The sequence below is a fragment of the Marmota monax genome, unplaced genomic scaffold (assembly GCF_021218885.2).
Source record: "Marmota monax isolate L192 unplaced genomic scaffold, Marmota_monax_Labrador192_F-V1.1 WCK01_AAM20220418_F8-fsc00090, whole genome shotgun sequence".
Taxonomy (NCBI): domain Eukaryota; kingdom Metazoa; phylum Chordata; class Mammalia; order Rodentia; family Sciuridae; genus Marmota; species Marmota monax.
This window is the reverse complement of record NW_026695219.1, coordinates 2,253,060-2,273,749: the sequence shown is the minus strand read 5'-3', so window position 1 is coordinate 2,273,749 and position 20,690 is coordinate 2,253,060. Positions and strand designations below refer to the sequence as shown.

General features: G+C 35.3%; 1 protein-coding gene across 1 annotated transcript in view; it reads right to left on the bottom strand.

Moving 5' to 3' along the window:
* The window catches only part of Fmn2 (formin 2), a 377,915-nt gene that overhangs the window by 7,591 nt on the left and 349,634 nt on the right, over positions 1-20,690 (bottom strand). The window lies entirely within an intron of this gene.

Below are 20,690 nucleotides of genomic sequence, written 5' to 3'. Positions count from 1 at the left end.
CTCACATGTCATGTCATCCCCCCTATTCCTATGGTATCTATAGGAAATTTCCATTTTGTAATTTCAATTGTCATTTCTATGCCAAAAGGCTTTTAGAGCCATATCGCTAGCTCTGACTTTTAGTACAAGCTCCAGGTCCTAGGTGACATTCTCTACCTTATCCACCCGGGCCCTGGTTAAGAGCGTAACTACTCATAAAATTCATCGGTTCCTAGATAAACCTTGGAATTCTCCCTCTTCACCATGCCCTCAATGCATACACAAATGGTTAACAAGTTCTGCTATTAATTATTCCTCAGCAATGATTTTAAAAATCTGTCCCAACCTCTTTAATTCCTCTGTCCCTAATTGTTTGTCAAGCCTCCTTATGTCACCTGGACCATTGCCATATATTGCAGAATTCATCCTTCACAAACATGGGAATCATCTGAGCTCCTTATTCATTAGCCAAGAAAAAATTAAGTTCTTTAGTGAGGTATTCAAGCCCACTGACAGTTTGGCTCCAACTAACCTAATTTCCCTTTATTCTCCAACAATAGAGAACCACTCCCACCCCTATGGGGCATTTTTATTTGCTTAATCTGTCCCCTGGGAATGCCCATTTTCTTTTTTTCTTCCTGTGCTCTCCCAAGAGTCCTTCAAGTTAAGCTCAAAATTAGCTTCCTATAGGAAGTGTTTCTAGGAAGGTTTATTGATGCCATACTTGGGCTTTCACATAACTGCCTTCAGATTCTTCTTTTAAGAAAGACCTATGGCTATTTACTTAGTTATTTTTTTCCATTGCTAAATAGCAAGTTCCTTGAGTCAAGTGATCATCACATATAGTCATTTTTTACATTCCAGAGCCTAACATTGCAGATCACAAAGGTTAGTATTTACTAGATACTTGAAAAACAGCTAACTCAATGAGTGAATGATGATGTTAAGGGAACTTACAACTGAGTTAAAGAATCAAAGGGGTGAATTTTGGTAACTAACTGGGTTTTGATCTGAATCTCTTAACTTTTGCAATCTCTTTAGCAATGTATCTAGATGTCCAATTCACATTTTGTTTAAACTAGCCAGGATTTTGTTTGACTTAACCTTTGAGTTTATTGATTTACTGTGGTAATTCCACCTGTAAATAACAATTTAGTTTGAATCAATATACATGAAATTTAAACCATGAAATTGGTTAGAGTATCACACTTTCTTCTATCTTGAGAGAAACTGATTTTGTGTTCAGTGTATGATTAGAAGGACACTGTAAGGATTCAACATGAAATCATATCAAACTAGCCTCATGAAAAGATAAATGACATAGCTGTAATACACATTCATTTTAACGAGACATCTAAGGAATCTCTCATGGGATGTTGGTGAACCAGTTAGAGAAAAGATGGTTTATGAGAAAAAACTTGGGTCAGGTAAGGTGGCACACATCTGTAAGCACAGCAGATCAGGAGGGTGAGGCAGAAGAATTGCAAGTTTGAGACCAGCCTCTGAAACTTAGGAAGATCCTGTCCCAAAATAAAAACTAAAATTAGAAAGTGCTGGGGATCTAGCTCAGTGGTATAGTGCCTCTGGATTCAATCCCCATTATAGCTAAAAGTTCATTATCCCTTTCCTTCAGAGAACCTTCCAAAGAATAAGAATCCTAAAATATACTACTATATAAGCTCCTTGAAGGCAGAATCCTTTCTGTTTTCTATGCCCACCACAGGGCCTGGCTCATCCCAACAGCAGCTAACACCTACTGAGAACTTATAATGTGCCAGGCCCTAGGCTAAGAATGTTTAAAGACATTATCTCCTTTATATCTTGCAATAACTTATGAGATAGATACTGTCAACTGGCTTTTACAGATAAGGAAACTGACAACAAAGATCAAATTATTGGATCAGGGTCATATATCAATTTGCGGCAGGTCTGTAGTTCAAATCCAGACAAACACAGACAATCTACCACCACAGCCATTCCACCATTGGACCTTTTTGATAACCTTCTTGGGCGGGGAGGGGGGCGGGTCTTCTCTGCTTTAATAAAGCCTTTTACTTTCTACTCTAACACTTACCTCGGGTGTGCTTCTCTAGTGTTACACTTCAGCATTTGGGGAAGCAAGAACTCCTCACAGTAACCAGCCATATCATTATTACCCAAGACCTACAACAATGGTTCCTAAGTGTGCAGAGAAGAGCTTATTAAAACAGACAGCTGATTCCTACCCATGAGGTGTAGAAAGAAAGTCAAGAATGTGCTTTGTAACAAGTCCCTAGGTAGAATATATGTCCAGGAGCCACATTTTGAGAATCCTTGCCCTGGAGAACAGCATAATGACTGTGAAAATTTAAAAACAAACAAAAGCAACATTTTTAGTGTTTAATGAATCTGCAGCCATCCCTATCTTCCTATTTTTCATTTACTTACTTTCTTAATTTTATTAACATATATGTACTACAGATTAAATACTATATATATTAATTGTATTTATTTATTCATCTTTATATTGTTATTATAGAATCATCTGATTATAAAAAATGAGTATTATAACTGAACAAATAAAAATGTGTCAGTTCAACATTTTTTTCTTAAAAAAGAAACTACTTAGAAAACTGTGTTTTATCAGGCATGAGAAGGAAGCTCTATAATTGCACACATTTTGAACTCTTCAGGCAAGCATAATGGAAACACAATGGGCTACAGGTGTTCCTCTTTGAAAAAGAGAAGTACATAAGATTTGTCTGAAGATGATAAAACTGTCAACACATTTTTTGAGATCCTACTTTCTAGAAATTTTTAACATTTCTCTGAGGAATGTAAATTGTAATTGAGATAATTTTAAAGTACATAAGATTGATTTTTCAGTGGAACATTTTTTTAGCAAAAACCTGGAATATAAACTGAGATGAAAAGTGAACTTAGTGAAGGTATTTCTGAGGAGAGGAAAATATTTAAGGCCTCAAAAATGTCATGCTGTTTTTTGATGATGATAAAAGGTTAAAGTTTGAAAAAAAGGGAAAAAAAGACAGTTAAAGGAAAGTCAACATAATTCCTCTATAATCTCAAATCATAACAGGCTCAACTGAAAAGCAGAGACCAATGGTATCGCAGGCAAGCCCTGCAAATGTCCACTTTCTATACTGCTATAAAATTCTTAGCAAGGCTCACCTTCCGTTTTGTAAAAAAGAGCCTGAATTGTATGCTGTCTTTCATAGTATTCCAATAAGTATTTAATAAGGTATCAGGACCTCCCACCTAACCACAAAAACCCATCAAAAGATAAAAAATAAAAAAAAAGCACCAAAGTGATATTTAGAACTTTTCTTCATAACTTTTTAAAAAAATATATACAAGCTTAGGAATCTCTAAAAATAGCAATATTCGGGTTTGTATACACGTTAGGATGTTTATGCTTCTAATCACATTGTTCATCACTAATAATTTTAAATCTCTGAACTTAGAAAAATATGAGTTTGTTTTTCTCATGGATCATTTAATTCATGTTAGACTTGGTTTTCCATGAAATTTACAAAAGTGGTTCAGTTGATGTGTCCTTTATCCAAATCCTGTAAAATGTCCATATTCTTTCTGTACATATTCAGAATGTTTTAGATTTCTTAAAAATGCTAAAACAATAGTCACTGGTACCACAAACTTATGATAGTAAATAAAACAAATTCCTGCCATATGTGATGGCCAAGACTATTACAAAACTATATTTGACAGCAAAGTTCATCCTTTATTATAGGAGAGTACTGCTATTTACTACATTTGACATATATCATACAAACATCCTTTTACTATTTCCACCTGTGTTAAGATATTTTCTTAATCTGTTTTTTTTTCCTTTTTTGCATGTGGTTCAGAAACGTTTGATTATAACTAGTGAGATTTAAAGTTAGCTCAGTTGGAATTTATACTGTTGTTTTGACACTTTTCTAGAAAGGATAAAGTGTATAGATCCTTTGTATCCAGTTTTTCAGAAAGACTTTTGTGTTTTTTTTTTTTTTTAGTGGTTGGGAGAAACCAGAAATTCAGTTATTCAGAGTTTAACCAATTTCCTCCCTGAAAAACTCATAAAAGAGCACAACAAAGCTATTTATATCAGAATGGCTTAGAATTATGCAAGAGGAAGAATGGCTTAATTAAGGAATAAGATTTGGGAGATATAAGGCAGGGATGGACCAGGGAACACACACACATTAATTAAGGGGGAGCAAGGGTCACAATTTTTTCTCTACTGGATTATTCCTATCCGCTACAAATATGCTTTTTATCCTACCATCCCCCACTTACAAACAAACAAACAAAAAAACCTTAATCCACTCCCCTCCCTAGCTAAATGCCCTTTTGCTGAGGTTCTTTTCATGTACAAACTCTTCAAGAGAGTTGCCTCTACTTCCTCTGCTCCCATTTAATCAGCCATTTGTCCCTAACCACTCAACAGAAATTGCTCTTGACAAGTCCTACAACATTCTAAATCCAAAAGTTAAGAACTCCTCTTCTTCATACTAGCACTAGCAGCATGGTTCTTCCCATATGCCCTCCTTCTCAAAACCTGTTTTCACTTGGTCCACCAGACTGTACCTTCTGACTCTCTCCCTGAATTATTATTATTATTTTTTTTTACTTCTCTCCTCTGGCTTACTCTGCTCCATCCACTTTAGCCTCCATGCTAAATGCATTTCTCTCTCAGCCTTTGTACTTGCTGCTTCTTGTCTGGAATGTTCTTCCTCCAGATTTCAACTAGTTTATTCTCTAACTTCTTTCAGGTCCCTATACTTATTGCTCAGAGAAACACTGTCAGGCGAATTTATATAAAACAAACCACCTTCTATAGAACGCTGGCTTTCCTTGGCCTGTACTTTTATTTTTTGCAGGGCGCAGCATATATTTATTGATGATCTGCTCCCATGATAATGAAAGCTCCATCAGGGTTGAGATATGTTTTTGTTCACACCTCTAGTTGTATGTTGAATGACTTCACTAAAGTATGTTGATAAGTCCTAAGTTTAGAGGGAAGAAGGCAAGGCAGTATTCAGGGTTCAGAGAAAGCAGAATGTGAGTGACTACAAAGGAAAATGAAAATTTGAACTTTGTATCCGCCTCCTGTTTCCCAAGAATTGGCTCAGGATATTCAATCCTTAGAGAATGTACCTTAGGTTGGCAATACTGATTTCAGAATAGCCTAGCTCGGAGAACTTCTCTCAGAGCAAGGATGGTGAAGGGTTAGGCACACTAGAAAGGACATAGCTAAAATATCAAGTGAAGCCCAGGCTGAACAGAAAGCTAAATGAATTAAAAAAGTCCAAGGACTCCAAAACAATTAAGAGAACTGAGAATATCATATTGGGGAAATAGAAAACCTGGTAGCACCTGGTATCAACTATGAACAGTTGCTTTATACCAAAAGTATCAGAAGATTCTCTAAGTAGAAAAGGGGTTGATTCATCTCTGTGTTTCTAGAGAAAGTAGAATTAGGGTTAGTGAGTATGTGGTTCATTAAACCATATTGCCATTTATTTTATAATGTTTCACCCTTAGGGCCAGATGGTTTACAGAAGTCAGAACTTTCCCAATTTCCAATAGGAATATGGTATATAACATTACCAAAACGGTCTTTTGTAGCATGGAATAATCAAACACATCACTATTTCTATAGTAAGCAAATTAACACTCGCACTAAGTGGGCTGAGTAAAAACAATGAACAGCCTCATGTTTAAACTGAATTCTGCTGATAGATAAGTTTGCTATAACCCTTATGAATAAACTTATGATTCCAGTGGTTCGGGGGTCTTCAAATTGTAGATAGGAGGTTATGACTTTGTATTATAAAATTATGAATAAAATTATTTTATGACTATTCTCCCAAAAGGTGGTGAACTCCATTATTCTTGTTAGGTATTTTATCAAATAATTAGGTAAAAATGGATAATCATTCTTAAAATTAGGAATTTGGATATGAATAATTCATTCTTAGCTTTTATAAGGTCAGCATTAGTATGGACATTTCTTTTCATAACTGTTCATAAAGAATAAAATAAAATATTTTTGGAAGTCAACACATTTGCTTTTCACTGTACCCACCAGTTTACATATGGTCATATCCCTATTTTTCTTGGATAAGAGGCTGTGAGTGGCATTTGGTTCTCACTAGAGTGTCTGGAAAACCCTAGTGGATTGTAATTAGTGACAGAGTATGCTGTGGGTGACTTTATTTTCTTTACTAGCAACAGATGAAGTACAGATCTTTATAAAATAGGAGGCAGTTTTAAGCTTTCCTCACAATAACAGAGGTTTATATTCTTTCCTGAATGGTTGTGTGATTTCCAGTAACTCCTCATCTGTCCATTCATCTGTCCATCCATCCACCTGTCTGTCCTTGATACTAAAAGGAAATAGCTTTTCCTTCATTTTCTGTAATTTGTAACAACATCATCTAGCTTCTAGTTCCTGACTTTGTAATTTAAATAGACTTAGCTCCTCCTCTATGTTAAACTCCAACGTCTGTTTTTCCATGCACTGTTGATGGTTTTGATTAATGTTTAACTGAGTACATCAAAATAAATAAAGAGAGCCAAAGAGAAACAATCTTTGTCTTTTAAAGAACTGCAATACAACTCTGCCATAAATACAGATCTATAATCTAAAGGATTAGAAACCACATCTTAAAAAATGATGATGATCAGCAGGGGTTAGTTGAGTTGGTGAAGAAAACAAAACAGAACAAACCTACAAAAACTGCTATATTCACATTGAAGAAGGCATAAGGTTCCGTGGCAAGAACACTTTTGGCTTAGTTATAAATATTGAGTGGCAGATATGGATGCTAATAAACATAGATACAGACAATGACAGAGAATCTCATGTGATTTATAATCTCTGTGTTTTTCACCATTTTAAGCACTATTATTCTTCCTAGTCAGTATATTTTATTAAGAATTGCTTTCTTCTTCTTTTCCAAGTTTTTCCTTACTATTTTACTCATGAAGAGAAAAACATTAAGTTCGTACATAATGATAACAGTAACTTAAAAATCAATGGTAGTATTCATGATATTGAGCACCAGTGATGAGCTATTCATTGGCTTGGAAATTTTGTACTTAATATCATTAATAGCTTCAATGTCATGTACTTTAGAGATTGTTATTGCAATTGTACAAATTGGAAAGCTAAAACTGACTGAGATTAAGTAATTTCTCAAAGTTAAGAGCTTATAATTGGTATTGCCTCAATTCATGCCTTGGAAAAAACAGAATTGAGAAAGAATGGTGGAGCTGGGTGCAGTGGCACATGTCTATAATCTCAGCCACTTGAAAGGCTGAGGAGGAGGATCACAAGTTCAAGACCAGCCTAGGCAACTTAGTGAAAACCTGAGTCAAAATAAAATATAAAAGTGCTGGGGATACAGCTCAAAGGTAGAATTGCCCCTAGGTTCAATTCCTAGTACAACAAAAAACAAACAAAAAAGAATGGTTGACAGAATAGAATTGTGTGGGGTTTAGCTTCTATGAATTTTAGCATCAAATCCTTCTAATTAACACCAAGTTTATTGCATTGACAATAATACCAATACGTTAATGACTTTGACAACAACCAATGTTAACTGAGAAGTTTCTATATGTAAGACTGTGCTAAATGTTTTGTACTTAGTAGCTAACATAATTAATTACAGGAACTGGGTACTGTCAGAACTTTCATTTTATAGATGGGGAAACTGAGGTCAGAGAGGTAAATCAATGTGCTGAGGCTTATACAGATACTGTCAGAGATAGTCAAATCTAGCTCTTTTAAACTAAAAAGCCATTCTTTTACTGACTATAACATTCAGCCTTTATAAACTGAAAACATTGAGAAAACTAATCAGAGGTCATGAGAAATAAACCCAAATACAAACTCAATACAGAATTACACCTTAAAATACTATATTCTGTCTTAAAAATAGCATTTGAGTTTAAGAACGCATTAATATTCACATCTAGTCTGACTTTTAAAATGAAAGTTTTTGAGCTATTTGTGAACACTGGAAATGCTCTCAACTGATAAAATACACTTTTTTTCTTCTTCTAACTATACCTCATCTTACTTATCTCCCACATATTCTTGGAAAGCTTTAAAGTGGCCAAATGGAATTTTATCAAAATTTCCAAAAATGTTCAACCCCCCCACCCAAGGCTGTAAGAGTTTGCCTCTAGAGGTTAATTTTTAAAAATAATCTCACCTAATAAAATTAAGATATATCTGGATATACCTTTTGTCTGATGTGCTTTATTTTTGCAAAATATGTATTATCTAGACCCATAATATTAATTAGAATATTCTAAAGATGAAAGAGTTGGTTGTTTTCTCTTTCCTTTTTCTTTATGCAACAATTTTCAGAGGATCATCTCCAATACATTTTGGTAGCTTATATACTGACCACATACATAATGATAATTATGATATTTTAAAGATTAGATAATTAGCACTTTACCTCCTTTTCCTTATTCAACAATTTTTTGAGGCTCAATTCCAATACATATTTTTTGGCAAATTAAAACTTCAAGGATGGGGATTCTCACTTTAAACATCCACTTCTAGCTATTTTAACTTAGAAATGAATGCCTATTTATGAGTATTCAACACATTAAGGGTGCAAGTCTAAGCTGGCACACTGGTGCAGTAATCCTAGAAGATCGGGAGGCTAATGGCAGGAGGATTCCCACTTCAAAGACAGCTTTAACAACAGCGAGGCACTAAACAACTCAGTGAGACCCTGTCTCTAAATAAAATATGAAAAATGGCTGGGGCTGGGGCTCAGTGGTTGAATGCCCCTGAATTCAATCCCTGGTACTCCCACTCTCCCCTGCCCTGAAAAGAGTGAATGCCTATAATATAACTTAATTTGCAGTCTTTATCATTTTTCAATGTGATAACAGATGCAGCCCAATTTAGATGCTCATATCATAAAACAGAACTATTAATAGCATTTAAATATATAGAGCAAAATACTAAATCCTTAATGTTACTGCAAACATATTCTGTTTCTTTAAAAAATAACACTGTGTTTCTATCATGTCTTATGACTGTGGGCTGCCTCCCCCTATTCCTACCACAGGCTTACCTTGATGAAATACTAAGTCAAGAACACCTTCTACTGCTTAGTAGTTCTACTCTTCCATGTCTTATTTGCTAGAGACAAAGGTCATCTTTGGATTAATGGAATTCAGGGGATCAGAACTCTCTCAGGGAACGAGCAGCCAGCACTCTAATGCAGGGTACTGCCTTTCCTCTAGGGAACATTCCAGTCAAGTCATCTCCCAGCTCAACCCCAGAACCACCCCGGGGGCAGAAGAACACAGTAAAGCCCAAGAAGAGATAGGAGTGACTACAAGCACTCCGCTCACAGCAAAACAGCTTTAGATTCAAGGCAACACAGCCCTAATTCTGTGCTCATCAACACTATTCAGTAAAATATTAATATTTCTTTACAAATAGCCAGGAAGCTTAAATTTTCTTGTCTCCAAGGAACAGGGGACGTCTACTTCCTGACTGCACCAGCACAAGGATACAGATATCTTCCCTCTCCAATCTTAGCTTTCCCTTTGCCAGCTCCAGCCATTAGCCAACTCCACACAATGCAAGGGGAGAGGCAGATCAGGCCAGGAGAGGTCTGCATACCCTTTGTGTAAAGTTAGAAGTGGTAGCTCTCAGGATGATCCCCACTCTGTAGGCACAGCTGGATAGCTGTTTGGATAAACAGGACTTTATACAGCTCAGCATCAAGTTTTAAATCATTCAAGGAAGGACTCTGTAAGGAGACATACCAGTCTATCTCCAGAGGGAGATCAATGAGCTGTGGAGACATGTTGGCCTGGAACTCTTTCTTTCATTGAGATACAGTGTGTGACACTCGGGTGCCAGCTTAACTGCTACTCCTAAATGAAGGGATTGGCCTCTATAATCAATTGGAGGTGGAACATGGCCAAGGCCAAGTGGGAGAGCATGGAGACAACACTGATGGATTTAAATGTTCATTTAAAATTACCAAGAAGATAAAATGACAGATAAAGTTGATTAAATAAATTTTTCAAACTTAGAAAGTCATTCAGAGTAGCAGGGATTCTCAGATTTTACTCGGGAAACAAAGACAAAATAAGTCAAAATAGGATACAATAACAAAATAAAAATGCTCATGGGCTTCAAATAAGACAACATTAAAACATATTGAGCAGAAAAGCTGCTGGTATGTCTATATATTAATATTATTATGATGATTGAAAGCTTATGTGTTGTAATTTTAAGAGATTTATATGATGTTAGTAATTATATTAGATATAATTCTATTTTCATTTATTTGACTCTGCAAGATTAGTACTTCTAAAAATTCAAAATCATAGCTCCTAAAATACCAAAAACATTAGGGTGTAAATTTGAAGTGATATATATGTTTGTGTGTAGTATATATATGACATCTCTACATATAATATATTACATATATATATATGTATATATATATATATATATACATATATATATATGTATATAAACTACACAAACACATATATATATATGTTGCTGGAGGAATACAGACTTTCAGTTATACAATGAATAAGTCTGGAGATAATGTACAGCATGGTGATATAGTTAATATGTACTATATATTTACAATTTGCTAAGCAAGTATACCTAAAGTATTATCACTACAAAAGAAGAAGTTAGCTATGTGAGGTGATGTATATAGCAGTCGTTTTACAATGTATACATATATGCAAACATCATGTTTTAAACATAATATATTAATATATAATTTTTATTTGTCAACTATGCCTCAATAAGGTTGGGAAAATTATATATAAAATAATTTAGATGATGATGACTTAAAGTTTACTTTAAGGAGGAAAAAAATATGAATATCTTTCCACATGAACTAAAAAATAACCCAAGCCATGTGATATTGATTTGCCACGGCTATAGTTCAATTGATCACACTTATATTGACTAGAAATGTCAATACCCAAGACCACATTGTAATTCTACAGCCAGTTCCTCAGCATTAGCATGATTAATCTTCATTGAGTGTCCACTGGCTACTAAGCCCTATATAAAGTCTTTTTCCTGTCCCTGCCTTCCTCAAACAATTCTCCTTTCTATGAGATCAAAATTCTTCTAATGACCTAATAGATGTTGAGACATCCCATTTCTAACCATAATTGTATAATAAACAGAAGCAAGCCCCTCAAGCAGTACCCAGGTCTAAAGACCAGTGAAGGTGAGTCCCTGTCAATAACTAAGGATGGCCCTGGGAAGGCCAAAGAAAGGACTATGTAGTGACAGGGATTTCCAACGTATGTCCAAAGTATGTTAGTCCACTTTCTGTTAATGTAAAAACAAAACAAAGCAAAATCTGAAATGATCAATTTAAAAAGAAAAAAGTTGTTTTTCTTTTTTTTTTTGAGGTTTGAGTCCAGACTGGTTGGCCCCATGGTAGCACATTATGGTAGGAGCACATGGAGATATGAAAGAGAAAAGAAGGGGATCCCACAATCCCTTTTAAAAGCATACCCTACAAGGCTCCACCTCTGAAAGATTCTACCACTTCCCAATAGTCCCACATTGGGAACCAAGAATTTAACATAGGAGCCTTTGAGGGGCATTTAAAATCTAAACTATAATACAGAGAAAGGTATGGAAGTTCCATTAAATAGGAGAAAAAGATACAAGTCTTTACCCCACAGCAACACAGATTCCTTTCCCTTTTACTTTTATTCATTGTAATCATTTTTATTACAACCTACTCTGGTTTTCTAAGTAGTTACCCTTTCTATTGGAAATAGTCTATAAGAAAACTTAAAAAAAAACTTTCTCCTTTTGTGTAGATCAGATTTTATTGGCAACACATGAATAATTTCAAAATGACACAAACACACACACACACACACACACACACACATAATCAGACAATATACTTTTTTCATTTAGTATGACAGATTTCCTGAAATGAGTTTATGTAGGGAAAGCACTGGGTCATAGCATCACTGAAGAGTAAAGCTATCATAAATTACTAATTGCATTCACAAAGATCGTTTTGATTTCAGAATGAGCTATGTGATTTCTTTCCATTCTTTCTTTTCTTACAACTTTTCCAGCAAATTTATCTCCTAAAATTTGATTTAGCTAATATTCATATAAAATTTTAAAACATCTAATTTCCTTGAGAACATACAGAACTACATGGGCATAGGGGAAATGGCAAGAGTGTGCCAGGTATGGAAAAGAAGAACTGGTGTAGGATTCGAAAACTGAACCATCTACATGGAAATCACTGAAGGCTGACCTTATGTTGAACTATGGCCCCATTTAGGTTTACAAATCTAATGTGAGAATTCTATTTACTTTCCTTCTTGAAAACAGTATTATTGATGTATTAACATACTATACAATCAGACATGTATAGTGAACAATTTGATTATTTTTTAGTACATTTATAGGATTATGCAAAACCCTCTGATCCATACCCCCCCACAAAGAGATTTCATTAGCAGCCACTCCCTATTTCTCTTTCCCAGTTCCTAAAGATTGACAAGGACTGAGTACTTTCTAACCATTTGTATTTGCCCATTCTTGACATTTAATATAAGTCAAATAATTTGAGCTATAGTCTTTTGTGGCAGGCTTCTTTCACTCAGTACATTTTCAAGGTTCACCCACATTGAAAATTATATATCAATACTTCACATATTTTTAATTGCTGAATAGTCATTGTATAGTATACTACACTTTGTTTGGATATACCATATTGTGTTTGTCCATTCATTAGATGATGAGCATATGGATTGTTTTCATTTTTGAATTTTATAAATAATGCCATTATGAACATTTGTGTACAAGCTTTTGTTTGGATATGTTTTCATTTCTCTAAGGCATATATCTAGAAGGGAATTGCTGGGGCACATAGTAATTCCATGTTTAACTTTTTGAGGAACTGCCTGTTTTCCAAAGTGGTTGCACTATTTTACACTTCTACCAGCAATGTGTATCAGAGTTCCATACACCTCCTCATCATCCCCAAATCTTGTTATTTTCTGTTTTTTTTTTTTAAACTATCCTAGTGAACATGAAGTCCCCTCCCCCCGCCCTGGTGGGTGTGGGGTATCAGAGATTGAACTCAGGAGCATTCGACCACTGAGCCACATCCCCAGCCCTATTTTGTGTTTATTTAGAGACAGGGTCTCACTGAGTTGCTTAGCACCTCACCATTGCTAAGGCTGGCTTTGAACCGGCAGTTCTTCTGTCTCAGCCTCCTGAGCTGCTGGGATTACAGGCATGCTCCACCACGCCCAGCTGAACATAAAGTTTATTTCACTGTGGTTTTGATTTGTACTTCTTCGATGGCTAATAATGTACAGTATCTTTTAATATTAAGTACAGCAATTCTATCTACTTTCTTAAAACTTTCTAGACTTTCTCTCCCAAAATACTCAGAGACTGCCTTTTTTCTTTTCTATACTGACATGTACATTCTGAAAACGTCTTAATCCTGACGTGCACTCTTGATACCCCCATCCCACAACTGCCCCTGACACATACACTCAGCACACACTTTCATTGATTATTACTTTTACATTTGAGTTTGATGGCTAAATCATAGTTGCTTCTAAGGCTTAACCAGAGTTCAGCAGACAAAACCAAATGAGCTAACTGCTGTTTGTCAAATAAAATAATTTCAACATGTGCTGAACTAACACCTGTCATTAGCTCAACCCTGTTTCAGAGACCAATATGGACAACATGGTAGAGACCATCTTGTCTCTCATAACTAATTTCTGATGATCTGTTATTTACCTTAAGGCTCCCCATTTTTAAGTATAAAAGAAACACTTTCCATTTCTTTAAATTTCTCTAAAATTTCACTTCCAATAATGGGACTGGGGTGATAAGAGTGAAGTCCTGAAGCAGAACAGGAGGAGGGATTCACTGCTTTGAAATTCCTCTGCCTGAAGGGGTTGAAGTTAGTATGGAGAAATTGTGACACTGAACTATGGGGAGCATTTGCTTTGCTGTGTTTTCTATTATCTTAAAAATAAGACCTTGTCTCCAAGCAGAAATCCACACAAACCTAAGAACTTAGAACTGATATTATATAAATCCAAGAGATCTAGTCATCTTCCTCTGATTATTATCATTAAATTGCTTGAAATTATTCTAAAGAAATTTTAAATTTACCTCTTAAAAATCTTTTCTCCAGGAAGTATATTTTGCTCCAAGATAGTTCTACTATAAATTTTGCTAAGTCCTCAAAAAGATATTTTTAGCAAATGCTGAGGGAAAATTAAGAATTTTTGAGGAGGAATTAAGAATTAAGAACCTTACAAGCTTCTACACATTAAATGATGTGACAATGCTTAAATTTTTACCAAGGCAAAAATATGTTTGGACAAGCTATTTTCTTGGGTGTTGGTCTCAATTCTCTGTTGGGATGCTTTAACTAGAACTACTGCCTCTTTTTAACATAAGGATTTCTTTTACTTTCTTTCCTCTCTCTCCCCTTCTCTTTCTCTTGTTTCTTTTTTACATTGTGCTGGGGATTGAACCAAGAGTCATGAGCTTGCTAGGCAAGTGCTTGACCACTGAACCCCAGCCCCAGCCCCACAGCTTATTATTATTACTTTTCTTTCTTCTTCTTTTTTTTGCAATGCTGAAGATAAAATTCCTGAGGTTTTTTTGAGGAAGATTTTCTAAAGCTTAAAAATCATTTCTTGGTCAGGCATGGTGGCCAAGTAACATAATCCCAGTAACAAAAGGGAGCTGTGGCAGGAGGATCACACCTTAGTAACTTAGCAAGACCCTGTCACAAAATTTAAAAAAAAAAAAAAAAGAAAGAAAAAGAAAAAAAGGAGTTGGGGGTATAGCTCAGTAGTAAAGTGCTCCTGGGTTAAATCCCCAGTACCATTAAAAATAAAAGAATTATTGGAATATGTCAAGATAAAGAAGCAAACACAAAGTTCTTTCTCATCTAAACTCCACCTTAGGATTTTTTCTTGTCCTTTTAAGATAAGTTTACAAAGTGAATTTCCTAATATCTAGGGTTTCAGATCTTTCTATAACCTCGGTTTTTAAAAAAGCATTTTAGGAGATGAAAAAAGAAGCTTGCTATCTTGATCTCCAATGTTCTATTTAACATTCGCTTGTCAGTATCTGAACTAACATTTCAAATTTTCTGATCCCAAAACCAGTCCATTCAGGAATGTGGGAATAGCAAGTTTGTGTGAACATTACTCCAAAATGTATCCCAAATATACCTCTTCTATGGTCTCTATTAGCTTACTCTAGTCTAGAATGCATACCTTTCACCTGGGCTACTACCATTCTCCAATTTTCTATACATGTGGCAAACAACCATCTTCTCATTCCATGAATCAAATCAGGCATTCCCTTCCTAAAAAACATACTGGATGGTTTCTAGTGGATGAGCAACAAAAATCAACCTGTGTGACTTATAAGGGCCTGAGTGATCAGGAGCTGGCCTATTTCATCCACTTCATCTCACGGTCCATCTCTTGGAAAGCACTCAATCTTTTCTGCCCCATAGCTTTGAACAACCTTTTTAAATGAACCTCTTCCAATTGATTCTTAAAAAAAAAAAATTATTTGATGTTTATTCTTCAACCTGCAATTTAAACAGGTTTAAATTATGGTCTGCTTTTCTATTTAGAGGGTAAGACCCACATTGCCAGAAACATTGCTAAGCACCTAGTAGGGCATAAATAGTTGTTGAATGAATTGCCTATTATGCGTTAATGCAATTAATTACTCCTATTCATGAATGCAAATGAGATGTCCCACACATTCTCAGCCTCCATTTGCCACTACTTAACTGTCTAGTGTGTCAATCATCCTGCCAAAGCTTCAGTTATAGAAAGTTGGCCCTGGGAAAAGTATTTATTTTATGGGTCATTTCTCTGGAAATTAGTATCTGAATGAAAAGGGTAAATGGTGGCCAAAGTCATTTATCAGTGCAAGGCAACAACACTAAATAGCACTCCAACAGGGAATTTCACTTAGATATCCAACAAATACGTTATTACGTAAGAATAATTCTTTCCTTATCTCTATTCTTCAGATTTATTCTCAATTGCTTTGAAAATGGTCCCTTCCTTGTTAAACTTATCCTGATAAGATATATATAAATCTGAACATATAACTCAGTTGAGCACAAATTATCGAAATAGGAATGTTAAGTGAATGTTAGTTTACTCCCATCTTCTAGTAAAAATAGTCAAATAGAATTTTTTAAAAAGTTAATTTTCATGTTGTTCAGTGAAGACATGTCTGGATCTTTAAAAAGGAGGATTTCTTATTAGCAATTCTGTTTGCGTACTTGCAACCTGGTGAAAAAACTTTTTTTTTTGACTATGACAAAAGACCAATGGGTTAGTTGTTCTAAGCATTAGAAATGGATTCCATTGTATCAATCACACAGTGTAAATATGGAGGTATAAGTTATACTACCATTTCCATATAAAAATTTACTCTTGGACTCCAAGACATTTTATATAGCCAGGAAATTAACTGAGTCACAATAATACCTTGTATTTACAGACTATGTTCTTAAAATACTTATCAGTATGCCACTTGTCTTATCAGTTTACCACATCATATTGTATGGAGCCATGATTGGGATTTCATTTATATTAAATGATGGAGAAACAGCCACTGATCACCTAGCACATAGATACTGCACTATATACATTACCACATTATCTTATTTGGTCTACACAACACCATTGAGACAGGTTTTATCACCCAATTTTGCAGATTAGAAAACAATGATTCTTGGAGGATAAATGCCTTTTTATGATTTTGGAGCTAGCAATTAGGGCAACTAAAAAAAGTTCTCATTTTTTTTTTTTCCTAAACTCACCTACAAGAAAAGAGCAGATTTATTTAATATGAATGTGTAGGAATTCACCATTTTAAGAAATAGATCAATAGGAAAGGCAGCAGAATACAACAGACACTAGTATGGCAATATGTAAATCAATGGATGTGTAACTGATGTGATTCTGCAATCTGTATATGGGGTAAAAATGGGAGTTCATAACCCACTTGAATCAAAGTGTGAAATATGATATATCAAGAACTATGTAATGTTTTGAACAACCAACAATAAAAATTAAAAAAAAAAAAAAAAAAAGAAATAGATCAACTAAATCATACCAGTTACCAGGACAAAGCCAGAAAATACAGAGTTTCTACCACTCTATAACCAGACACCAATTAGGAAAAACAGGGTAAGGAAAATGATTACAGGATTTAACCCTTAAAGATATTATTTAATCTATAAATATCAAATTAAAGCAAGGAAAACTTCATCAGGAAAGAAGTTTTCAAGGACACCACTAATATTGTTCAGGTTATATCCACCATGGTAAGATATTTTGGTAACTATAAGGGTTACTTTTACAGGCTTGATAAGTTAGGGCAGTAGATTATTGTTTACTTTTGCAGAGGAAACAGCTCTTTCTTCACCCCAATGATACTGCTATGAAGAAAATTACCAATCATGGTAATTAGTTAGTTTGTGAACTGCTGAGATGGGTCTCCCATCCCAGGGCCACTGTGGCAGATCCAAAGACGAACAAAAGTCATTTGGAGTTAACCTCTGGGATTTTGTTTAGATGAAGTTGAACAGTAGTCTGTGCTCCTGGGTTGTGAGAATGTAAGCTGTGCCCTCTCTGAAAAGGGCAGCCTGGCTTGAAAATTGCGGGAGAGTAGGAGGTAGAAAGAGGGAGATAGAAGTGGGGTAAGAGATAGAAATAGATAGATAGAGATAGAGATAGAAGAGAAGAAGATGAAAAAGCGAAATAAAGAACAAAGAGTAAAGAAAAAAAGGAAGAGAAGGAAGAATAGACAGAAAGAACATTTTAAAAAGACACAGAGCAAAAGAGAGGTGCAGACACACCCACCTATCCCACTGACTGCAAGTTGAATCTGCATTCCATAGGCAGGTTTTCATCCCTGCATGTCTGTGGTTTGAGTGTATAAGTAAATAAATAAATAAGTCTTTCTTTTTGCTTAAGGTATTGGCAGTGATATTTTTATGACCTACAATAATCAACATGTGAGAAAACACGTTCATTTTTTTAGCAGGCTAAGTTCTTATTTCCATGTTCATGTCAAAGACAATGATGTAACAAGTCAAATCAGCAAATATTTATAGAGACACTAGGAGAGGAAAGGTGGTATAGATAAGTGACAAATCATAGCTATACCAGAAATGAGGACCATCTTGCTGGGAAATAAACACCAAAATGCAAACAGAAAAAAGAAAAAAGGGGAAAAAAGTATAAAATATAGATCTAGTGTTAGTAAAGGATAAGCCATTAAAGCAAAATATGCTGATAATAGATATTATAACAGTGGAGGGAAATAAAAAGTTGGGGAACAACATCCCATTTTTAAGTATCTGTAATTCTACTTGAGATTCTATTCACATGAGGGTGACTTGATGAAAGGTTTCCCACTCTAAACTGGCCACACCCTCATTTCCCATCCATGCCCCTCCCAGGGCCCTCAAAGCATTCCTGAAATACCCATCCATTTACTACAGAAAATAGGATGGAAAAAGGGCACACCCAGAGGGTGTGCAGTTGGGCAGTCACTTGGGTTTCAACTCACAAAAGGGTTCTGGGCTTGGTTTAATGCTTTGCTGTCTTGAAGTTGTTAATTACTGAACAGGGATCTGGCATTTTTGTTTTACATTGTTCCCTAGAACTTATGTAGGTGGTCCTGCACTAAAGAAAGGAACCGAGTTGTTCCTTTCAGATGAATGACTTTGCTCTTCAGAAGAGTTGGTTATCATTTGCTAAGAGGTATAACAAATGTCAGAAGTCAAAAGATGAGCAGCGTTCTCTCACCTGCCGTGTATTCCCTTTGAGCCATTTATTAAAAGCATATGATTCAGTAAAATTAGAATCTGTAGTGAAGAGTACTTGTATCCTGCCAATTCACAATATTGCCAAAATCAAAGTAGGGTCACCAAGCCTGAGTCCAAGAGCCGCATAGCATGAAAGAGACACCACAAGCACCAAGCAGCATAAAAAAGATCTGGTTGGTGTTAGAAAATAGTAAGAAAGTTGAGGAAAAGCTTATTTCAGGCATGTCAAATATATATTATCCCATAGAAATAGGATTGTTGCTGATAATATAGTATCTCACAAAGCTACATTGGATGAGACTGAGTATGCCTAGTAGCTGTGCATCTGACTCAGTCTCAACATTTTCTCCCAGGAGGCATCTCACCAGTTTTTATGTTTGGCATGGTGGTAGAGGTAAGAGCCATGAAGAGACTGCTCCTGTCCTTGTTTACCTGATGTGCATCAGGGCAGCTATTCTTGTACTTATTTCTGTCTCTTTGATGCCCAAATCATACCATTCCTCCGCTGTCATTTGTTTTTTAATGACAGTATTAAGGTCTCTAATCCTAGACATGATGCAAATATTCATGCCAAGTGAAATGCTACTTTTTTCCATCTTCAATCTTAGTGTGAGTGAGTTTCAGATCCTTTTCTAGGGCAGTAAGTTTAGATTAGGGATGAAAGAAGGGAAGTTGTGTGCGTTATGCTAAGGTTACAAATGCTTCTTTTTTAAAAAAAGTTTCTCCCTTACAATTTTCTAACCTGAGCAAGCTTTTCTCTTTTTTTTTTTTAAGTAGAAAAATCACTTAGTACATGACTGAATCTGAAAGAAAGTAAAAATGATTCAAATGTGTCTATTTTAAAGCATTATTTATTAAATTACTAACATCTCAACTTTTAAGCTGACTCCTACTGATGCATTTTGAGATCGAAGCTCATTATGTTTAGAATGACAATTAAAGTGTTTTCCTAGGGCTGTAGCTTAGTGGTATAGCACTTGCCTAGCATGTGTGAGACACTGGGTTCAATTCTCAGCCCCATGTTAAAATAAATAAAATAAAGGTCCATTGACAACTAATAATAATAATGATAATAAGTTTTGCTTTTGTCCAGACTGCTCTTTTTTCCCATCCGCTATTCACAGGGGTGGAGCTTCTCCTATGACAAATCTATGAACCTGAGAAATTATAGTCATGTGCTGTATAACACTTTAGTCAGTAACTTATGGTATATATGACAATGATCCCAAAGAAGTAAATTACCTGGGGATGCCATGGCCATGTAAGTTTATATAAACACAGTTTGTGATGTTCACACAACCATGAAATCACCCAGCAATTTATTTCTCAGCACATGTCCCCATTGTTAAGAGACATGTGACTGCAATCATAGGAGTGGGCACAGGTCTGGCATTTTCTACATGCTCAATAAACATTAGCAATTATTTCACCTGATTTAAGGAGATACCAAAACCTATGCTGACATTAGGCTTTCATATGGAAGCAGACTAAAATAAAGACAGTAAGCAGAAAATTGGAATTTTGTGGTAGTGATGAACCAAATCTCTCAGGATGTATGTTTTCTAAAGCTCTAAAGCAAAGTCATTGTTACTGCAGGGATGTTAGGAAGTACACTAATTTGTTCGGTATTAGGCTTTGCTTTATAGTGTGGATTAAATTTCCCTTTCATTTCCCACTAGACCCAGTTATTTAGGGAGGCTGAGCTGGGAGGGCTAGCTTTCTTCATGGCTTAATATTTAATACCCCTCTGTGGAATTTCATAATCACAAAGACATTGTTTCATATACTTAA